Source organism: Lygodium microphyllum, chromosome 17 (genome assembly GCF_053477565.2).
Source record: "Lygodium microphyllum isolate KBCC chromosome 17, Lygodium_microphyllum_v1.1.10, whole genome shotgun sequence".
Lineage (NCBI taxonomy): Eukaryota > Viridiplantae > Streptophyta > Polypodiopsida > Schizaeales > Lygodiaceae > Lygodium > Lygodium microphyllum.
Genome location: NC_141151.1, coordinates 131,875,701 through 131,892,458, shown reverse-complemented (window position 1 = coordinate 131,892,458; position 16,758 = coordinate 131,875,701).

The window sequence follows — 16,758 nt, the reverse complement described above, 5'->3', positions numbered from 1 at the left end:
AACACTTGAAACAATAAGCGGTCCGTGGGTCTTGGTAGTTGAGCGAAAGCTCCCACATTTTGGTTCCGTTGTCGAGACCAACGGATTCAAGCTTGAGCACTTGCGCGCCTCATATCGAGCATCGAAGTAGGGGATTCATCCCCGAAACGGAGCTTGAGATAGGTAGGAAGTTTGGGTGTTTTTGATCTTCAAAACAAGTAAGTATTTTGGGATATTTTGGTTGTTTGATGATTGGAAAGCATGGAGAATCTATTTCAGTTTTTTGCCTTCGATCTTTGTTACATTTAGCGTAGGTTAGAGTTAGGAAATCCAACCGGAAAAGGGTAGGGTTTACTGTTTCAAAATAGGGCAAAACAGGGCAAAAATCATGCAAAATGGATAAAATGCTCGCTAGTGATGCCTAAGATCGGCAAGTGAGTGATTGGGGGCATCAATGCCACATTTGGGAAGGCATATAAGACCCAGGAGGCCAAGGGAGAGCTCATTTGTGCCATTTCAGAGAGAGAGAGAGAGAGCACTTACCGGCCCGTTCAAGTATATGAATCTCTCCCTCTACTTTCCTAGATAGGATCGAGAAGTGCATGATCATGGCGCCAGCCTACATTTGGTGAATCGACCGAAATCACATTCGCACGGGTCACGCACGCCGCATTCGGCCCGTCTGAGTGGCCTTTCCTGGGCCGAGTCCCAGAATCAGCCCTCGGCCCTTGTCACTCGGCCCACTCCGCCCACTCGGCCCTAGTTTGCCCTCGGACCCCAGTCCGAGGCAACTGTCCGAGTCAACCCATTCGACCATTCGAGTCAAAGCTTTTTGCCACGTGGCACATCTGGCCTTGGCCCGTCCGAGTGACCCGTCTGAGTCTCGAATTCGGCCCTTGGCCACATCCCAAATTCGGCCCTCGGCCCAAGTGCCGTTCGGCCCATCCGAATCACCCTGTCCGAATTCACCATTCGGCCCGTCCGAATCAAAATCGTCCGAGTCAAACCCGAAAATTCGACCCTTGACCCTGTGCCTCGGCCCGTCCGAGTGACCTACTCGGACCCTGCAATTCGGACCAATTGGTCCGAGTGTAACTTTTTGTCAAATTTTTCAGAAATTTTACCTGACCCGACAAATACGCAGCATCGCAAACTGTCGAAACCCTTCGGGCGCTCAGAACTTGATTCTGGCACACGTGATAAGAGAAATTGTAGTGCGTAGCTGCTTACGGCTAGAAGTGGACAGTTGCGAGACCCAAGGACTTAGACGTGAGCCGCTGAGCCGTAAAACCTGATCGACCGAAAACGAACAAGGCAACATACGAGGAAACCCTAAACCCTGACAAAACGGCCAGAAAATGGATCTACAAGCCTATCAGGCCCGAAACAAGCGAGAGTGTGTAAGACGCTGAGGAATTGCTTACTGCACTCACATTGAATTTCCGCACTTGAAGTACACTTAAGAAAGCTGAAAGCCTAATTGGGCACAAGTGCATTAGAAGCGACACATGCACTGAGTGACCATAAATTGAGGGTTGTATTCAATAACCAAAGGAACTTACTCAGATAAACCACTCAAGGAACCCACCAATAGGAGAGGACCCAAGATATAGACAAACCATCAAAGCGCAGAATAGGACCAAGCAAGGAGCGCCAACGAAGAGGATCTGTCAAGTCCATTCAACCTGATCGACAGCGTAGTGGAGTGCGAGAACTTGACCATGACGGAAGAGAGCTCAGACAATCGGTCTAATGAGAAGCTCAATTTGAACGTATTTCCAAATGCTATTCAGCAGCTAGTGAGCAGTTACGACGCGCACTCCCGGTACGAGCACCGCGGCAGGACAGCAGACGCAATCATTGCAGATCTAGAGGAGGAGAGAAGGCTAGCCCGCAAGGCATTGCAGGGAATAGCTGAGTACAATAGGGATCAGCAGGCTAGGAGTCAAAGGCAAAGCATGGAGCTACATGAGTGCAGCGAGTGCTGAACTTGGCTGGCCGAAATCGAATGGACCATGAGAGAGCACTGGAGGGAGACTTGACGTTGAGCAAGCTCCTCATGAAATGACTGCTCGATAACACCGCAGTAGAGCAGAATGCCACCGCACTAGCGACGTCGCTGCTCGCAGGATTAGGGGCAAATGAAGGCTCAAAAAGCCAGGCCAAAATACCGATTGTTGCCAAGCAACTCGATAAGTACCAACCGCATGACGACCCACACAGGTTTGTTGAGCAGTTTGAGCAAGTCTGTGAAGCCAATGGCCTCAACGATCAAACTCAACGTTCACAAGCATTCGGGCTTTGCCTTGGCGACAAGGGTAGGACGTGGTATACGAGCCTAGATGCTGCAGAGTGAGCCAACTTCAATGACCTCAAGGATCTCTTCGTCAAGAGATTCCTCGAGCCCGGATACTCCAATAACCTACTACTACACTTAATGAACATCAAGCAAAAAGAGAAGGAGGACATCCGCGACTACGTGACCCAAGTGAGGAGTCTCTTTAAGAGAATCCCTCTAGGCGAGTGACCGACTGACAGAGCAGTTTCGACTGTATTCATCAGGGAATTCGAGACGAGGAGTTATATAAGGCTTTGGCAGGCAATTCAAGCTTGCAGCGGGACATGGTAGCTAGAGTGTTTGAGGAAGCCATGAGAGTCGATGACCAGCTGAAAGAGCGGAGCTCCAGGAGCTCAAATCTAGAAGAAACCAACTCGCAAAGCTCAGAGAGAACGTCAGCCTCTAGTGAGCGGTCAATCCCATCATTTCAAGATAAGGGGAAGGCCACCGAGATACACCAAGGCATGGCTGAGGTCAAGATGGAATTAACCAAATTACAAGACATGTTGAAACGACCAATGCGCCCACACGTCCAATGCGTGTACTGTGGCGAAAACCACTTGCCGGCCAAGTGTCAAGACCCTAGGTCAAGACCTTGCGCTAACTGCAGTAGGTTCGGCCATGATGTCGCGCATTGTAGATTACCAAGAAGACTTCCATACTCGCAACCCTACGGCCAACCTTATCTAGCAAACAGGCCATACCCATTCTTCGGAAGGGGAGCCCCATTGGCTCTTCCCGTGCCTAACGATATGAAACCAGTCGCCCCTAGAATGGACATAAACCCTACAGGCATTTCTAGACCGCCTGGTCCTTACGTGACCCACCCACCGAGCGACGCTCTAGTCCACTACGTGGAGGAGCCGAATGATGAAGAGACCTACATATACCCTTACGTATCGCACGACGACAAGGGCAATGCGGTCCTCATGGATTATCGACCCGTGCCGGTGATGGCGTTAGGACGAGGATGAGGTAGAGGCCTAGGAGGGCAGAGGCAGGAACTAGTCACCTGTTGGACTTGCGGTCACCCGGGCCATGTCTCATCACGCTGCCTTGAAAGAGAGCACTAAAACAGAGACAAGGCTGACCAAAGATGTGTAGAGTGAGGGATCACCCATCTTTTCGTAGATTGCCCAAGGCGAAAGCCATCCTCTAGCTCAGCCAATGTGCCATTTGTCCCATTGGGGCTGTTTGGTATCGAAAATCTTGATGGGGAGGCCACACCTATCCCATTGTGAGTTATGACCCGAGCCCAAACGAAGCAGGCCGGTATCTCTCTGCCAGGACTTAGCAATCTTGATGCAACCTTGATAGGGAAGAAAAACCGCAGGCGAAAGAAGAAGAGATCGAAAGCTAAAGTCGCACTAAAAACCGAGAGTGCTACGACTCTGCCTGCGGGAAAGAAGGTTTCAGATGTAGAGGCAGAGACTTTAGCCCCTAAGATGGCCGAAAAGGGAAGAGCTAAGGTAGGGGAATACCCACATCCGAAGCGATAGTTAGAGGCCATAGAAAAGGTGAAGGAATGGGTGAAGGAGGCTCAAGAGCACTTTAGAGACGTTGAGCCCATCGATCTCTCTAGCGTAAGCATGCCGATATCACCGCCTCAACCTAAGTCGGCAGAAGAAACTGCACGACAAGCAGTGCTGCTAAGACCAAGCCTCGAAGCGACAAAGCCGCAGATCAGCCGCGGCCATTGGCCCAGACAATCTAGGTTAGGGAAAGGACGCGTATCTAATGATCTCCTGACCACGCTAGTGACCACCCCTGTAACACTTAGCCTGGGAGATCTACTTAAGCAGCATCCTACCCTATGGCAAGACCTTAAGTAGTGGGTCGAAGGGTCACAAGAGCAGGTTACCACAGGCCCTCAAGACCATGATGCAGAAACGCAATTACCGAGCTTGATGCTGCACTCCGTGCCTAAATCCTTGCACATCAATGCCTTTTGGGAAGACTCTGAGATGCACGTGGTCTTACCGGTCCTAGCCCTAGGTGACACAACAAGAAAGGGAATCGTAGACACGGGAGCTGGGGTTAGTGTGCTTAGCCACGCAATGCTCCAAACTTGGGGAAACTCGTTTGTCGAAATTGCTAGGTTTAATATCACGTTAGCAAATGGTATGAGAGTGAAGCCATTCGAGGTACTGAAGAATTGGCCAGTGAAGATCGCAGGTGTCCAATTCTTTGTTGACTTTATAGTCATGAAGGGAGTGGACTACAATATCCTATTAGGCCGACCTTGGATGCGCAACGCTAGAGTCATCGAAGATTGGGGTAACGGCTTGATCTTCCTTGGCAATAGAATGGAGGCCGTAAGGATAGAGATGGACACATGGAAGACTTCACCAGTCGACCTAGACGCCATCTCTGCTATGCTCAAGGGTAACACTCAAGTCAAGAAGTCTTATGGGCCCTTGACCAAGTATATCCCATGCCCAGAGGATGAGTGGGATTGGATGCATGTTCTTGCTACAATCGACCTGCCATTCTCAGATCATGAGGCATATGAGCACGCCATCAAAATGATCGGCAAGTCTAACGAAGCACTCTCTGCACCAGTCTGCATGATGGTAGGGAGCTGCCAGGGAAAGCCTGAGCCTGTCACCTTCCAAGTGCCATCCAATAAAAGGGAACTCCAGAGGGTACTGGAATACCTAACAGACTAGCTAGCTAGCAACCCAGCTACAAATTTCAAACCACTCCAAGATCTCTTAGAGGATTCCAAGTGGCAATGGACCAGGGTGCACGATTTAAACCTCATGTATAACTGGGCCATAGTTCCTGACCAACGACATGAGGCATACCAAGCCCTAGGAGACAATGAGCAGTCGGATGACAAAGATTCCAGCGACGAATACAAAGACTACCAATCCTTCAGTGATGAGAGCGAGGGTGAAGTAGATACCATAGAATATGACACTGAAGGATGAGAAATTGAGCAGATACGAGCAGACGCCAAGCTGCAGAAAAGGCAGGCCCTTAGAGTAGAGCGAGGAGTCATGGGCATGGAATGTGATCGTGCTTGGTTGGAATGCATAGGAGCCATAGACCTTGAGCAAGCAGGCCTAGCCCAGCCAGGAATGACGTCAATACTTAGGACTGAATCACCATCTGAACTGCGGCCACCAGGGGAGACCACCTCTTCTAGCGAAGATGGAGGGTTTGACTCTGAATTGGAAGTTACTTCGTATAGTGATCTAGAGATCCCTAGGCCGCCCATGACCAGACGCACCAAGGGGGACCTACCCGTCCACCTGAGACACATACGGTTAAGGCAAGAAAAGGCAAAGCAACCCAGGGATACACGATCAAAAGAATAGTGGAAGTTGCAGGACCTCCCTAAATGCTTCACGAAATTCAAAAAAGGGGATAGGGTAGTAGTTCTATTAGGTGCCAAACGTCAAGGGCAGACGAGCGAACCAATCGAAGGACCAGCCAAGGTCAAGGAGGTAGACCTAGCCTAAGAAGGGGAAACACCCTGACCAGTGTTCATTGCCAATGACTTGACTAGTGAAGAAGAAATGAGTCTTGTCACTCTCTTGCAAGAGTATGTAGATGTGTTTGCCTGGTCCTTAGAGGAGCTACAAGGGGTAGATCCGAGTGTTGTGACTCACAACATACCCATGACGTTGGACGCGACGTCAGTCAAGTAGCCGTACCCTATGAATCCAAAACACGCCCATGCTGTCAAAGAGAAAATTGACAAGTTGATGAGAGCTCGATTCATTTACGAAATTGAGCACACAGACTGGGTATCACCCATAGTCATTGTGATAAAGAAGAACGGAAAAATCCGAGTGTGCATCAATTACAAGAAAGTGAATGCTGCTACGAAGAGAGACAACTATCCATTGATGTACACTGAGCACATGCTTGAGAGGGTGGCAGGCAAGGAAGCCTACAATTTTCTGGATGGCTTCTCAGGGTACAACCAGGTGCAAGTGCATCCTGTAGACAGCACAAGACCGCCTTTGCCATTGAGTGGGGCGTCTTTGCATACATAGTCATGCCCTTCGGGTTGACCAATGCCCCCGCCACTTTTCAACGTCTCATGTGCACTATCTTTAAGGACATGATTCGCAAGGAGTTAGAGGTCTTTGTCGAAGACTTGTGTATCCATTCGACCTGGATCAAACACTTAGACAAAATCCGCGCAGTCTTTGAACGGTGTTGCTCATATCGCCTCTCCTTGAACCCCTTGAAGTGTCAGTTTTGGGTAAAGCACTGATGCATCTTAGGACACATGGTGTCGAAGAACGGCATTGCCGCTGACTTCTCAAAGGTCAAGGTTATTGTTGACCTTCCACCCCTAATTAATTACAAGGGAGTTCAATGCTTCTTAGGCCATACAGGATACTATTGGCGGTTTGTACTGAACTATGCGCTGATTGCCAGACCATTGTACAAGCTACTGATTGTCTTCAAGTGGACCGAGGCATGCCAACGAGCATACGAAGAATTGAAAAAGGATCTAACAACAGCACCAATTCTACGAGCCCCAGATTGGACCATTACCTTCCACGTGCACATCGATGCTTCTAAGTTTGCTGTGGGGGCAGTGTTGTGCCAACCTGGTGAGCACAACTTAGATTATCCAGTGAGCTTTGCTATAGCAGACAACTCACTAAGACGGAGATGAACTACTCGACAATAGAAAGAGAGGGATTAGCCATGGTGTTCACTGTGAAGAAATTTCGGTATTATCTATTGGCCACACCCTTCATCTTTTTTGTGGACCATCAAGCCCTGCTCTATTTAGTAAACAAACCTTGTGCTACAGGGCGCATAGCTCGATGGCTCCTCGTGCTTCTAGTGTTTGATTTCTCCGTGGTGGTACGAAAGGGAAAACAGCATTACATGGATGATCACATATCATGTATACCCACAGGAGAAGCCGCTGGACAAGGCATCGTTGACGAGTTACCTGTGACACCCACTTATTCCACCTATCCAGTGAGAGAGATTTATTTAAGGCTGATCTAACACCTGGGTGGACGACATAGTCCAAGTGCTCGAGCACGGACTACCTGAGCGACCAATAGAAAAAGCCCGATTTGGGTGCTTGATCCTGAAAATCCAGTCCTACCAGCTGATTGCAGGCCAACTCTATAGGCTGGGGCAAGACGGATTGCTGCGTAGGTGCGTGTGTGAGCATGAGATGCACAATGTGCTCTCGGAGGCGCACAGCGGCATTGCGGGAGGACACTTTAGTGGAGACACAATAGCACGGAAGGTGCTGCAGTCTCAACTATGGTGGCCCACACTTTTCCGCAATGCCAAGCAATTCGTCAAGCATTGTGACGAGTGCCAACGGACAAAAGTCCAGATCGTAAAGATCAAATGGAGTTGACCCCAATTATTGCTCGCCAACCCTTCGAAAAATGGGGAATTGACTTCATAGGACCCATCAGTCTTGCGGCGCAATACTCACAAGCCAAGTACATCGTGGTGGCCACAAATTACCTCACGAAATGGGTAGAGGCAAGAGCCACACGAAAAAACGACGCTAGGACAACTGCCAAGTTTTTATGGGAGTGAGTGATCTCGCGCTTCAGTTGCCCCATCGAACTGGTTAGCGACCAGGGCACACACTTCATCAACGAAGTGATAGCACATCTCCTATCCACCTTTCTCATTATCCATCGCAAATCCTCACCATACTACCCTCAGGTGAATGGCCAGGCAGAATTAACTAACAAGATTCTTATCAAAGTCCTGACTAAAGTAGTCTCAGCCTCACGCAACGACTCGGACAACAAGCTGATGGCTGCCTTGTGGGCCTACCGCACAGCTTATAAAACAGCTATCGGCCAAAGCCCCTTCAGACTGACCTATGGAACTGAGGCAATTCTACTATTAGAATTCTTCGTTCCTAGCCTGAGAATAGCACTTCAAGAACGATGGGAAGGGAAGGAGGCATGGACGCAACGCCTGGTCGAGCTGGAACGCCTATCAGAAACTCGTCTTCTAGCCACCCACATGCTTATCTGTGAGAAAGCCCGACGCAAGAGTTGGTTTGACAAGCATGTCAAGCAGGCGAGTAGTTAAAGGGCATAAGCAAAAAATGAAATTTAGAGGTCTCGGACCCTTCAAGGTTCGTGCAATCAACCAAACCGGCAATGTCAAGCTTGAGACACTAGACAGTGAGGGAATAGGCTTCTTCAATGGTAGTCGTGCAAGAAGTACTACCCTCCCACGCATCCTTGGCATGAGCCACCATTGTTAGAACCTCTAGTCAAAGTACGAGTAGCTACGATCACTGAAATCAACGAAGAGGAGGAGGAAGCCATAGAACTCGCTTACATCCGTATCACGGTCACTGCTAAGCAAATGTGCGCTTTTAACCCCTTGATCGACGAGGGAGCAGACTTCAATGTCTTAACCCACAGTCATTGGATCCAACTCGGCAAACCATTACTTCAACCCACAACTGCCAAATTAAACCCATATGGGGCCCACTCATACGCACTTCTCAGCAAGTGCAAAGTCGTCATTTCTATCGATGTTCCAATGATTTTTTACATATTACCAAGTGCTACAGATGCAGGCATGGAATCACTGCTAGGGTGAACCTTCAAAAAGCAGTCTCATTGCAATATTGATTATGAGTCGTTGCGCATCCACCTAGCAATAGGCAACGTGTGCATTGTCACATCTTTTAGCAAGAGCTGCGCGACACCATCACCGTCCGCACAGCCACCGGTAGAAACATCCGGAGGCAAGACTAAGGAGGAGGGTAGTGCATGGCCGCCACTCCCCGACTTCCATAAATCACAACCCACAGCAGCCAAAGCTAAGGCCCAACAGCCTCACCTTCAATGGGTGCCTAAATAGCCGCAACCACCACCTAGGAGTCCACGTTCTTATTCTCATAAGACCTAGAACTCTAAACCTAGGAGGCCAAGACGCAATCACAGGAAGCGCCACGTGATCAAGCAAAGATGGGTCCCTAAAGCCCTCTTGCATGCGCAAGGCTACTACGAGGGAAATATCTGGCTATGGATCCCTAAGGCCCCCATGGCCAAATGCACTATTCATACGCCACCCTCAAGCTTGATCAGCCCACGTCCCCTAACACCTCAAAACCATAAGCCGCAGTGCTCTCCACAGCCCCAGCCATCCGACTCATCTATGCTTCGGGCCAAAAAAGTCTCATAGGCCTATCGGCCCAAGCAACAGCCACCGTCACAGGAGGCATCATCCGACCTAGTCAATCCGACTCCCCAAAGCAAACCTGAATGCAGCAGTCCATCTGTTGTGACAGACCCTAATCCACCCATATTCCAAATAGCCAAACTACAGGCTCAAGGAAACTCCCAACCGCCCATTTTCGTTGTGTCAAAAGTGCTTGTTCTATCAAATCTCAACCACCTGTCGGCCTTATGCCCTCCTACGAACGAAAATCCTTCCTAGCGCTAGCCGCTGACCTTGCAGAGGACACTGCGGATGATGTAGTGGAATGCATTAAATGACTCGATGCCACCTTCATGTTGCTAGCCCTCAGCTACGACCGCTTGGACTTAGGTCTATTAGAAGAACCCTTTGCAACGGAAGTGCGCAATATGCCTTGCTCCTGGGAGACCTTTGAGTTCGCATTTGCAAAAGCTTCTCGCTCTGCTTCTGCTGAGTTGATTCACAGCGAGATCTCCAAGGAGCAAGCCATCAAACAATGCCTTATCACGTCATATGATCCACGAACCACTTCTGCTATCATTGACCAAGAAATCACGGAGTTATCACACCTTGTTGACACTGGATCACCTTTCTTGAGGCAGTGGTACGCTCTTAGGCTGCAATGGGCAGTTGAAGGATGTCGCATAATGACCAATGCCGAGCCATTAAAATAGCAGAGTATGACCCCACTTCCGTCACACCCACCTCATATAGAGTGTTAACCACTCTTCAGGGCCGACCCATGGAAGAGCACATCAAGGAGCATCCCTACCTTGACCGCCTCTTAACAGAGGAGGAACTTCACATTGCGAGTCGGGTCGACTCTGGTGACTTCCTCACAGATGTTCTCACATACATCACGCACGTAGGAATTTGACCCTTTGATTTGGACCATGCAACTCAACTGGAATACAATTCAAATTTCTATACTTGGCTCCTTCACAAGTAACTCCCATCCCAACATGCCAAAAGCCCTTAACCTTTTGACCCTCAATCCTAGGAAGGATTCTTTTCAAGATGGATGGGGAGGGGGTAAGATGGAATGAATCAGATGAGAAATGAATCAAAGGGGATAAATCAAAGTAAAATTAGCGAAAAGCATAAATAGGTAGTATGAAAAAAACGGACGGGGTAGGAAAATGGACAGGAAAACTTTGAAATAAAGGGCAAAAAGTCCAAGTCTAAAAAGGAAAATCTACATGGCTTCCTAATGCATTCATTCAAAAAGCATAAAGTTTTTCTTTTCCAACAATTAGTGAATTGACATGTGGAAAATACTAATGAAAGCTACGATTTATGGCAGGAGTATAAAATGTCGCAGCAAGACCACGCCCATCGACTCCCATTCATAGATGAGGAAAGGAGCACTACTGCATCCATCTACAGAACCGCGCCTTCAGCCAGCTCAAATTCTGAACCATCCACAACATAGAAGTCGTGGTGGCCAAGGAGGAAGCAACCATGAGGGTGGTTGAACAATGCAACCTCACAAAGTATCTTGAAAAGTTCTCGTAGGAGCCGGACCACCTAAAGTGCGTGGAGTTCCTCAGAACATACAACCTGGACCAAGAATGTGGTATTGTAACAGTGGGCAGAGGAGAAGGTGCAAAGCAGGTACAGGTCTGGTTAGATCCAGCCTTGGTGGAGAAGGCTTTGGGATTGGTACCAAAGATGGAGAGGAAACAAAAAAGGGATGTTTATGCCATGCTGAAAATGAAGAAGGAAGAGGTGCTCACAAATGATGGCATAAGCATCCAAGACATCCCTGACACAGAAGCCAGGATGCAGGCCAAGCTGATACATGTGTTTTTCTCCAGCCAGCATTACAATTCATTAATGCATCAAATTAGCATACCGGTGCTGGAGAATGTAGCAGCCCATACCCTAGACGAAGTGGATTGGAACGGGTACGTGCAAAAAACGATTGATCAAGCGCCCAAAGCATTGGCCCTGGGAAGTGCACCAGTAGGAGAAGAATCTCCGGCTTCTAAAGTTATGGAAAGAAAGAAAGCCTCCTTCATCGGGTATGGAGGTGTCTTGACTGCACTCATCCAGGAGGCAGTGAAGGAAGCACAGGAGGCAAAAGAAGGAGAAGGAGAAATGCCGGAGAGGTCGCCTCCTCACCAGGACAAGGATAGGTCCACCGATAGAACTGAGATAGAAGAAGGGGAGGGATAGACTAGCAAAAAGACAACCAGGAAACCCAAGAAGAAGACTACGCAGAGAAATAAGAAGGACAACGAAGGTAGAAAGGGTGAGAGAAGACTTGGAAAGGGCAAAGAAAGAGTCCCTAAAAGAAGCCAAGGAGAGAGAGAGAGGACGAAGAGACAGGAGGAGGAGAAGGAAAAAGAAGAATTGCAGAAAGCAAAGAAGGCATCAAAACAAGAAGCAGAAGAGAAGAAAAGGAAGAAAAAAGAAGAAAAATGGAAAAAGAAGGAAGAGCAGAGAAAAGCGGAGGAGGAAAGGAAGAGAAAGGCGGATGAGGAAGAGGAAGAGTTGCGAAGGAAGGAGGAAGAGGACCTTGCGGAAGCTACACACCAGTCCATCGAGCAACAGAGCCAAACAGATGAACTGGGAAACTTGAGCCCGCATAGAGAAGAGGGGCCAGGGTCTAGCACACAGGTGCCAGAGTTTGTGCCACCTCTAGTCCCTGAGGGCAAGGGCAAGGCCCCAATTCATCCAATTCCTACCCTCCTGGTGCCTTCCGCTGAACCCACCACCATCACCCCTAGCATCCCGACTAGTGCCGACGTGTCAAACTTTGTGGCGTGGATGCAGTACTTCATCAACAAAGAGATGGGCCAGGGACAGAGCACAGAAACCACAGCCACAGGACAAAAGAGGCTAGGTACAGATGCGGAATCCAGACAAGAGCCCAAAAGGCAGAAGGTAGAAGCCTCAACTCGCCCATCCACACAATGATGACGCCATCGGCTAATTACGACGAATACGTCACCGAGCTGCTCTCCCAATTGGAGAAAGCTAAGGAGGAACGCAAGATAGCTGTGGCTTTAGTTGGTAGCTGAGAAGGAATCAGTGGCCACCTTCCAGCTGGATAAAACAAGAATGATAGCCATGCAGCAAAGGGAGATCGCAGATCTCAAACAAGAAATGAAGGCTAAGGATGAGAGGGAGGAGCACTGGAGACAACAGCTCGAAGACGAGACACAAGAACTAGTGAAAATGCAAAGAGAGCACAAGCTCCTGATAGTACAATATCAGGAGCTCGCTACGAAATCTGCTCAGGTTGATCGCTTGTGGCTGAGCTGAATTCCAGGGATGAGGAGAGAAAACAAGGCATAAAGGAGCAGCAAGAGGAGATCGAGCGCCTGACAGATTAACTAACCTCTGGAAAAGAAGAGTAAGAAAGGCTGGTTAGGGAGTTGGAAGACTATGAGCAGAAACTCATGATGCTAACCCTAAAGCAAGGAGAGAGCTTGGAAGTGATGAACAAAAGAGCAGAGGAGTGGGTTGCACACAATGAAAAGAGGGTGAAGACACTGGCGTGGCGCCTTGCTCTAGCAGAGAATGAGAAAATCATCGCAGAGAGCAAGGCAGAAGCAGTCCAAGTGGCCTTTAGCACTCAACAGAAGGCCTTCCTCAACACCATCCTGGACGCCACCCACGCAACGCAAGGAGAGTCATTGGAGGTGACACAGAGAAAGCTCGGCATGGCACAGAGAGCCTTACATGTTGGATTGCAGATGCCACCCTTACCTGTGGAGGTTAGGCTGAGCTTGGATGAGTAATGAAAATACCTATTGCTGGCCGGCCTAACCCCCCAAGAAATTGACGCCCTCGAATTCGAGGAGGAAGCAGCACAGGGAGAATGGCAGGGGGAGGAAGCAGAATTGGAAATCGACATGAATCAATTTAGGGAGGATGTAGTTCCACAACCCCCCTCGCCGCAGTCTTAGGAGCCACCACAAGAGGACCCATCTGCGGAAAGAAAAGTTGCCTCTAGGGAAAGACGCAGGAAGCTAGTGGAGGAAGCTAGGAAACAGCTGAGAGCCAAACCAGTCGTGCTACCGTCCACACCTCTCCCACCGTGCCCTGATGATCTCCCCGCAGGATTCCATGCAGAACTGGTGTTGTGGGAGATACAGGAACAAGGAAAGGATCCATTCATCTTTAGTTTCCTCCTACCCAATAGTCTGCGGAGGGTCCTGCCGCTCAAGGTGATGGACGAGGTAATCGTGGTCGGTGGCCGATTGGGGCAAAGATGGATAGAAGAGCGAGAAAAGACCCCGACCTCTTGGGGCAAAGAAGTAGCTGACTACTGGCAGAATAAAGTTTTTGAAGTCCCACACATGGTACATGGCTACAAAAGCCAACCCCTGTGGAGGAGGTGAGTATGCGACATCAGCATGCTCGCCTGGATGGCATTTTGTAACACCTGCCATTCGAGCGGAACAACCCTACCTACATGGCATACCCTCGAAGGGTAGGGGTGGATTTTGATGCCACCCTCCACGAGTGGTACGACTTCCCTATTATTTATAACTCCACTGTAGTATCCTTCGACCATGCCCTTCTCTTTACCGCCGAACGCCTAGATGAGTCTATGACGCGCTTTCTTACGGATTTCTCCTCATGTCCTGACCCCGCTTTTGTAACAACCTGTAATTATCTTAGGTTACTTAGGCTACTCCTTAAGCAGGACCCGACTCCACAAGAGCGCGGCCTACCTCCCCTATTCTTTGACCCTAATGCTATAGACAACTGCACCATGGCTCGTCTTATGATGAGGGCTAGTCTCCTTCCCTCTTTTTGCCTAGCCCTCCTAGAAGATATGAATGATAGCCAATTCGCTAGGTGCAATCACCCTTTCCTCTCCACCACTTCTCTTCATGTCCGCATGAATCTGAAAGATTACATGCAAAGTCGCTAGTTTTTTAGCAAATCTATCTGACCCCCTTTCCCTCCTCATTCCAATGAAGACAATTAGGCCTGGTTATCATTTCCAAAAAAAAAAAGTGCACCACAGTCATTGCACCTAGGGCTTTCCCTATCCCCCTCCCCACTTCGCACTTAGGGCACATCAAGGGCAGGAGTTTCAGACCTGTCACCCTAAGACTTGCACCGCACCTCCAACGATGCACGAACTGGGTCCTCAAGTGTAGGACATTACCAAGGGCTTGCCCAAGGTTAAGACTCATCTCCCAGTTCCACTGCCACCACGGACACCACGCACTACACGGAGAGGCAGGCACACCCCTTAGGGAGTGCACAACTTTTCTTGCAGGTTATGTTCGAGTTTCAAGAAATGGCTACTCCGCTGAAGAGGATCACCCACAGCATCCTTTAATGACCAAAACTTTTTCCATGTGCCGGTGTCCAGCCATCTGCCTGTTGATGGCTATCATGATTGAACCAAGTCAAGATAGATCTGCCATTGGCATAGATCTTGGAACCTCATCTTCCAAAGATGCATGCCCAATGCCTCAAGATCTATGGATCGCTTATTGATTCCACAAGCCTGAAGAATTTCAATGCAGAGTTGAAGATCTTCAACGCAGTACTGAAGACCTTCAACTCAAAGACAAAGATCTTCAAATCAAAGACACAGATTTTCAATGTGAAGACAAACCATATCTTTGTCAAGACAAAGTTTGGGGGGGCTTCTCCAGAATAAATCCCTCCAATACCATCCTCGTAAGGGATTGCTTATTGCATCAAGCGTTTCTGATGCTCAAGGGACAACCGGCTACATAACGGATGCCACAACTGTATGAAAGATACCGAGCATCTTCATGGAGCCTAAAGCACGCCGGAATCTCTCCTGGTCATCGTTACTAAACTCCATCAACTCTCATTCACATAACCACCTTGGAAGCGGTGTCATCCACCCACCAGTTCTGCCTAGCAGCAAACCTAACTAGCCACTACTTTCCATCGCAGTGCCATGGGACTGGCACTTGGCTAGGAGGGGAGTAATGTTACCATGTTTCCTACAACACAGAGGAGCGGAAAACAGAAAAAAGGAAATAGCAAAAAAGGCACAGGATAAAAGCAAAAAAAGGCGCCTTGACCGGTAACCAGACCCTGAAAAATTTAAATGTTCGAGCACGACCCTCAGAAAGTCTCGGTGTCGCCCCAAGGCAACAAAAGAGTAAAAGGCGCACCATTAAATATGGAAGCGCTCCCGAATCCTTGTAAAAGAGCGCCAAGCTCGCTCCTATGCAAATTGTACGCATTAGTTGGAAATAGGATGAAATTAGAGTGGTGGGAAATGGGAAAAAGGGCCTAGGCTACGGCCAGCCATGTAAAAAAGGGAAAAAGGAGATGACCGCCCAAAAGGGATTTAGGGTTTTGTATATAAAGTTGAAAAGTGAATGAGAAGATCATTCTTTTGGTGTGTGGCAAAAAGAGTCTTCTTCTTCCTCTCTTCTTCTCCCCTTCTTGCTTGTGTGTGCTCTTGAGAGAGAGGGAGTGTGAGAGTGTGAGGGAGTGAGAGTGTGTGGGAGTGAGGGATCAAGAGGGTGAAGCTCTTCACCATCTCCTCTTCTCTTCTTCTCTTCTCTTCTCTTCTCTTCTCTTGCGCGCGCGGCTATGGAGGATGGAGCTTGGAGATGGAGGAGGCTTGAGGATGCTTGAGCTAGCATTAAGAATCATGGAGCTACCGAAGTGCAAGAGAGAGGAGGGTACTCGATCAAGCATCAAGGTAAGCTCACTACACTCGTAGGATTGACGGCGCGTCGGCTAGGTGAGAGATAGCCATTAGAGCTTGCTTGGAACACTTGAAACAATAAGTGGTCCGTGGGTCTTGGCGGTTGAGCGAAAGCTCCCACACTAGTACTAAGCAGAACATGTACATTCCGTCTCATGAAAGAGGGGAATTGAGTAGTGCACCATAGCCTAGACGCTCGCAGAGGGTCAGATATACTATTGACAGGTTGATGTACAGTGGCTACTCTACAAAGCACTATGCTTACATGACAAAAGTGATGGAGATCAAAGAACTAGGTACATATATTGAAGCAATAAAAGATGACAACTGGAGTGTTGCTATAGATGAAGAAATGAATGCATTGGCTGAAAATAAAACATGGAATCTTGTGCCACTGCCTGAAGGGAAAAAGACCATTGGCTGCAAATGGGTCTACAAAATCAAATGCAAGTTGGATGGCAATGTGGAAAGGTACAAAACAAGCTGGTTGCTAAGGGGTATGCCCAACATTATGGACTTGATTATGAGGAAACATTCAACCCTGTTGACAAGATGGCAACCATATGTAGTGTGATTGCCTTGGCTACTACTAGAA